Source organism: Gadus chalcogrammus, chromosome 20, assembly GCF_026213295.1.
Source record: "Gadus chalcogrammus isolate NIFS_2021 chromosome 20, NIFS_Gcha_1.0, whole genome shotgun sequence".
NCBI classification, from domain to species: domain Eukaryota; kingdom Metazoa; phylum Chordata; class Actinopteri; order Gadiformes; family Gadidae; genus Gadus; species Gadus chalcogrammus.
In genome coordinates, this window is record NC_079431.1 from 22,700,546 (window position 1) to 22,708,067 (window position 7,522).

Genomic DNA, 7,522 nt, shown 5'->3' on the forward strand with positions numbered 1-7,522 from the left:
TGGGGGGCACCCTGGGTGTGAGCCAATCATCCGTTAGCCGAGTGGTCAGTGATGTTACAAATGCACTCTGTAGAAGAGCACGGCAGTTCATCAAGTTTCCAGGAACAGACGCAGAATGCATTCGAAGCAAACAGCAATTTTTTAGCCGGATTTCCAAATGTGCTGGGGGCAGTTGATGGGACACATATTGCAATCAAAGTAAGATGTTATTTATTTGAATTTTTTTGCAAATCTGTTTATGCTGTTTATGAACGTATCAGCTTGAATCAAAAAACATTTCACGTGGTGCTTGAAGCGTTACCTTAAGTACCTTTACCTTTAAGCGTCTTAGAGTACCATATTAAGCGCTATATAAATTTCATTTATTATTATTATTATTAAGTATGAATTATTCCATACATTTTAATTCCATATGCACCAAATGATGAGGAGGAGGCCTTTGTGAACAGGAAAAATTTCCACTCAATAAACACACAGGTCATATGTGATGCAACGCTCCGAGTGACAGACCTTGTTGCGAAGTGGCCGGGTAGCACCCACGACTCATTTGTTCTCATGAATTCAGGAACAGGCATTCAATTTAATGAGGGAGAAATGCCCGGTGGTTGGTTGTTAGGTGAGAACTACACATGAATTCTACCTTAGGTTAAAACAAAAACATACTGTATTGCCCTAACTAATGTCCTCTATGACAGTAGACAGTGGCTAGGCCTTAAGGCCATGGTTGATGACACCCATCCTTCACCCTGCAACAGAGCCAGATGAGCGCTACAGCCGGGCACAACGAAAAACACGTAGTGTTGTGGAGAGGTGCATTGGGGTAGTGAAGTCAAGGTTTAGGTGTATCGACCGTTCTGGTGGAGTGCTCCAGTACACTCCTGAGAGGGCATGTAAAATTATTACCTGTGCTTTTATCCTCCACAACATCTGCATTATGTACCGCTTGCCAATCCCTGACATCCCCGAGGTAGATGTCCCAGTCCCTGCCCCATGTAACACTGGCATGCAAGTGAGACAAGACCTCATAAGGAGGAGATTCATGTGAAGAAAAACCACAATAAACAACACATGAAAACCTCTGAGTGATTGCTATTTTATTCTAGGTTCAACATTCATTTTTTTTTAAATCAAACTTGGCTTGGGCAAGGCGAAGCTTCTCCCTCTCGACGAGCAGCTTTTCCCTCTCCACCTGCAGGAGTTGCTCCTGAGTATGCCAGAGCATTTTAACTTCCTCCAAAAGCTGACGCTGAAGGGAGACCATGTCCTCTGTGTTGCTTCTGGATGTGGCAGGTGTATGAAATGTTTCTGAGAATAGCTGGGATAATGTCAGGTCATCCCCGGGACTCTGTAACAGCTGTGAGTGGAACAATTGTAAATTAAACAGTATCAAAATGTATGGTTAGGTAAAACAGTTAGTGTCAGATACACTTATTAACTTACGTTTTGATGATTTGTAAGGGCTTGGGTTGGTTCAGCTGCATTGATTGTGTGGGATTGTTCTGCATCCTGGTTGACTGCTATTACGACCAAAGTATCTAAAGAAAAGCAACAGAAACAAAGAAATGTGATGTTAGATGCAGCTGGCTAAAACAACTTACATTAGCAGGGTGAGTGCTTGCTCTGTAAGCTACACACAGTAGCCTACTTGATCAAGTTCTAATATTTAAACAATGAGTTACCTTGCCTGGGTTTATTAAATGGCATAAGGTTTATTCAGTTTATCAAACACTTTTCACAGGACACAATGTTGTTGACAGCTTACAACCCATGGGGCCAATAGCTGAACTACTTGTAACCAATAAATAGATACATCTACACTAAACACTGACAACAACTCAGCCACCGCCAGTCTAACAGCTCGTTTCTTTGACAACAACACAGCCAACGCCAGTCTAGTCGCAGCTAGTGTTGTGATAGCAGCTAGTTCTACGTTTTGGTAGGCTGGAAACAAATTGTCACGGTCAAAGTAACCAAGCCTAGGTAAACTGCGGTCATCGGAGACGTAACTCAATCAATAATGGTCTCTCTTCTCTTTGGTTTCATGGTCATCATAATAACTAGCAAGCGCTAGACAACAGTTGACAGTCTTGATTGGCTTACCTACTGCTTGCAGGCTATCGTCTTCTCCCGGTTCTCCAGTGTCCACTCCTCCATCTACTCCTTCAACTATCGTTTCGGCAATCGCCCCCAACAATTTCTCCTCCAGTGGGTCCAGCTGGATTGTCGTCTTCCCTCCTCCGGTTTTTTTCAACTCTCTTGCCCTCTCCGTTCCCTTCTTTTTTTACAATAGATTTGATGTCCGCCCACTTTTTTTTTACAGCGTTGACATCGCGAACGATTCCTATATCCGCCACTGCAGATACAGTCTGGGCAACTTTGGCCCACGCCCTCTTTTTGCTTTCCGACGTTATCATACTGTCTAGCTTGCCAAACAATAATCTTTTTCGGATGATGATCTCATCGACCATCACCTCCAACTCCTGTTTGGAGAAGTTTTTGCTTCGTTTACAGGCGATTTCCTCCATTTTTCACAAATCAATTTCTCTCAACTGTCGGTCAACTGTTGGTTCAAAAACCTTGCGAGCGTTCTTCACATAAAAATCTAAGAACATCCTAAGTGAGAAAACTAAGAAGTTCGTAAGACAATCGACAATTCTTAAGAAAAAAATGGTGAATAGCGTTTAAGAAGATTCTTAGGAACTTCTTATATTTTTTCTTAAAGGTCCCATGACATGAAAATCTCACTTTGTGAGGTTTTCTAACATAAATATGAGTTCCCCTACCGCCTTTGGTCCCCCAGTGGCTAAAACTTGCGTTTGGTGTAAAACTAGCACTAGCTGTTCTGCTCGCCTTTGAAAAAACGGATGCTCAAGCGCGCTGATTTGGAATGTCTGTATTCATGACGTCATCAGGAATCTCAGCTCCTCCCCTTACTCTGCCTGGCCCGCCCAGAGACGTTGGCCCGCCAATGAGACTCGACCGTGCGAGCGCCACATGTGTGTGTGTGAATACAACCACTGTAACGCAGTGTAACGCAAGTGTTGTACACTTCCTTGTTATTTGGATAACCGTTCTGCTGTTGGTGTGATGGCGCATAACACGTCGGACTCTCGTCTCTGGTATTTCTACAACGAGACTCGTATTGGGGGTTATCTCAGCCAAGGTTGAGAATGAATTGGGGGGAAGGAACTTTGGCTTTGACTCCCTCAAGAACATGAACCACGACAAGGAGGAGAAAGGGATCTTTGCCGGGCAGCGCTTATGCACCTCCGCCTCCGGCGGTGGTCCCTCAGCGGGGCTCAAGCGGGAGACATTCGCCGCCAACAATCCCTTTCTCCTCCATGTCGTGGTTCATGTTCTTGAGGGAGTCAAAGCCAAAGTTCCTTCCCCCCAATTCATTCTCAACCTTGGCTGAGATAACCCCCAATACGAGTCTCGTTGTAGAAATACCAGAGACGAGAGTCCGACGTGTTATGCGCCATCACACCAACAGCAGAACGGTTATCCAAATAACAAGGAAGTGTACAACACTTGCGTTACAGTCCTGGAGCTCTATATCTAAATAATATCATATAATACATAGATATCTATATCATATAACATATTGTGTGCGCCTCCAGACGATATTATGAATCACAAACGACTTTGTCGGGTTCTGCGACGTCTCTGGTTCTTCCACTTTCACATCAACCTGAAGTCGACTGAACCGCGCACTGCCTGCTGCCGGCTGCCCGCTGCCGGGCGATGGTGCCTCGAGGCAACCGGCGGCATGTCGCAGTTCATGTACTTCAGCGAGTCAAACCAAAGTTCCTTTCCCCCAATTCCTTCTCAACCATGGCTCAGATAACCCCCACGACAGTCTTGTTGTGGAAATACAAGACACGTCAAAGAACCGACAAGAAACACTTGCGTTACAGTGTGTGTATTCACATTGATGTGGACGTTGAAGAACCAGGGACGTCGGAGAACCCAACGCGGTCGTTTGAGATTCATAATATCGGCTCACACAGCTTTTGGCCGTGATAATATATATTATATGATATAGATATCTGTGTAGGCTATATGATAATATTTAGATATAGAGCTCCAGGACTCCCGTGTGTTCTAGAATATTTACAGAACACGGCTAAAGGCTGTGTGTGCCTCGCCATTGCGATACATCCACTGTAAACAGAGCGCATGGTACCGTGGCTGCAAGCTGCTCAGGGCCACACCCCCACCCTCCTCCTTGACACGCCCACCGAAACAGCGCATTTGGGGGAAGCTCAATGTGCGACTGGCTCGGAGTGGCTGTAACTCTGCACCACGGCTGAATTTCGGGAACGTCTTTGAATACTGTGTTAGTTGCCCACTAATACCTATATTAAAGAATACATAAAATAGCATGTCATGGGACCTTTAAGAATTAGTTTTATCTTAAGAACACTTTTGTGAATCCGGGCCCAGGAATCCTCGAAGGTCCAATTGCGCACTACTGCAGATGCCATCTCTCTAAGTTAAGAAGTATTTTAACCTTCAGCCTGCAAAAGTACTAGTAGTAGCCTACTCATTTACAGTTATTTCGGACACGCGCGGACACGTCATTAATAAACACCCATGTCCCGTCGCTAAGCAACCGGACACACTTACCGGACTACTTTTACGGAGTGAACAAAGACGTGAATCAGTCAATAAATCCACTTTCCTTGACAGCGGTGAAGTTCGGTGTGCTTAAAAGTACCGACGGAGCTCAGTGGACCAATGGGGAACTACTGCGGCTGCTCTAAATTTAACCCCAATCTATTCGGAATAAGTGTATACATGGCGATTAAAACGGACTACACCACCTTTTCTATTCGGCATAGAATCTATGCCGAACAGATAATTGTATTCCGAATGAGGCGTATACATGATCATTTTCTGTTCCGCATAGAAATCTATGCGGAACAGATGTGTCCATGTAAATGCGGCTAGTGTGGTCCTAACCTATCCCTGAGCCAAAGATCGAAACCGGGAAGAATGGGTCCGAAGAAGGCTTTCACGGCCGAAGAATATGGAAAGCCAAGAAGGCCACTTGGCCCTAGAATGGCGCGGTAAAAGTGCAAAACCGCACGGAAACCGTACGGATTCCGTGCGGTTTGACAGGAAACTAATAGCCGCGGCTATTAGTTATTCACTCCGGCTATTAGTCATTCACTCCGGCTATTAGGTATGCAGAACGAGCCCCTCCCTCTTTTTTGCTTGACCACTAAGTTTGAAGGCTGTCTAACCAATCAGTGAAGAGACATACCAGACTAAAGTAACTCATTGTCGACTCGAGAGCTGCAGTGCCCCTGTCACGTTAAAATTGTACCGGGGGGCGAAAATTGTACCGGGTACGTAATCAGTGGTCCGTTGCCAGGTAACGGACAACAGATTACGTAAGGGGTTGTCCGTTGCCAGGCAGGTTTCAATCGCGCTCATGTTGCCGAAGACAAAATAATATAACACAGATAACGGATCGCTAGATAACACTTGTTTTTACTTTATATTTGTATTGCATTTAATTGTTTAATCGAATTTAGCTAGTAAACTGAGTGTTTAATGTGTAACATAGTCTAGCTAGCTTGTGTTAATTTAATTTCCTAATTTAATTTAGAGAATAGATTATAGGTAAGAGATAGATAGATAGATAGATAGATAGATAGATAGATAGATAGATAGATAGATAGATAGATAGATAGATAGATAGATAGATAGATAGATAGATAGATAGATAGATAGATAGATAGATAGATAGATAGATAGATGGGTAGATAGGTGAGCAGGCATTTACTAACTGGTAAATGTTTTTTATTATTATTATTCACGTTATCCCCATAACATTTAGCTACAACTGTGTAAGGAAATAGATAAATACAATGCAATACAATACAATTATAAAGTTGGGAACGCTAATAAATGTAATTTGTAAAATAAGTTATCTGTCTTGTCGCGCTCAATGAACGAGTTCGTATTGTCATTGATCAGCTAAATTTGACTATCCGGAATTTATATTGCAGATATCTGCAATTCAATTTCGCCTAGTCAAAAATAACATTGCGGATATCCGCAACTACATTCCTCCTCTCCACAATTGTCATTTCAGATATCCACAAAGACATTCCTCCTAGGCGAAATTACGTCATTTTTGCCATTCATGTCTATGGGGTTTCTCATTACAGATATCTACAATTCAGTTGCGGATATCCACTATGTGAATTATGGATATCTGCAACTGAATTGTAGATATCTGTAATTCCAGTTTGAGATATCAACAATTTGATTCTGACTAGTCATAATTCCAGTTCAAGATATCTTTAATTCACCTCAATTCAAGATATCTATATGTCCCTTTTTAGATATCATAAATTAAGTTTTGACTAGGCAAAATTACGTTGTAGATATCTCTAACGGCCGGTTCAGACTACACGATTCTCAGACATTCCTCCACGATTTACCATGTCACACTATACGATCACAGAGGCAGGAAATCGGGCCTTGTCTCGTCGTAAGACTGGCCACACTACAAGATTCTCAGACATTCCTCCATGATTTAACATGTCACACTATACGATCTCAGAGCCAGGAAATCGGGCCTTGTCTCGTCGTAAGACTGGCCACACTACAAGATTCAAGGGTGCGATGCTCTCTACTTTGTATCATTCACGTTTGCAAGATATTTTGAAAATCTAAGATTTAGAACTAACATAAATGCTTTTTACATTTTTGTCATAAAGGTTCCAGTAGTTTTTATATCTGCTCAATGCGGCAATTCCTCACAGTAGTTGCGTTGTGCGTGACATGAACTATACAAAGTAGACGCAGCAACAACGTAGCCTAGCAACAAAGTGTCAACAATGGATCCCGAGTACCTAGCACTAGGCATTATGCTGGCGGTCCTCTGCACAGAGACGAAAAAGAAGAAAATATTGTGGAATCGTTCTTGGGTTGAAAATGCAGGGACGTTGCTGCCACATTTCCACCAAAGTTGTCTCCATTATATTGCTCCATTTTCTATCGTTTTCTTTATTAGCATTCTTCTTGTTATTGATCGCATTAATTTTTGCAGTAGTTGCTCCTACTCAGCGTACTGCAGTGAAGTCAGTTGGTAAACACTGCGCGTGAGCTCCAGCTGTTCGCGGGCTTCCCTCACGCAACTGGGGGCGTGGTTCCCTCATGTCAACAATGGATACGTCATACGATTCCCCAAAAAATTCTGACATGGCAAACTTTTCGTCGTGGGGTTTTCGAACGTCGCAGACGAAAGCATTGCAGATCGCAAGCCTGTCACATTACAAGACCTGGTCTCATCGCCGACCCGTCAAAATCGTGTACGATTCGCAAATTTGTCTGCGACAAAAGAATCAGGGCAAAATCGGGCTAAAATCGTGTAGTCTGAATGGGCCATAACTGGAGTTAGGGATAGTCGTAATTGAATTGTAGATATCTATTCTCAAGTTGTAGATATCTTGAAATTAATTTTGATTAGAGATATCTACAATTGTAGATATCTTTAACTTTC

General features: G+C 43.0%; 1 long non-coding RNA gene across 1 annotated transcript; it reads right to left on the reverse strand.

Annotated features, from left to right (window-relative positions):
- Positions 1-394: 394 nt before the first annotated feature.
- LOC130373881 (uncharacterized) lies at positions 395-2,307 on the reverse strand. Its single transcript, XR_008893553.1, has 3 exons — positions 2,101-2,307; positions 1,441-1,535; positions 395-1,354 (listed from the first exon to the last, which is right to left on the reverse strand). It is a non-coding gene; the product is annotated as an uncharacterized LOC130373881 (long non-coding RNA).
- Positions 2,308-7,522: the final 5,215 nt, after the last annotated feature.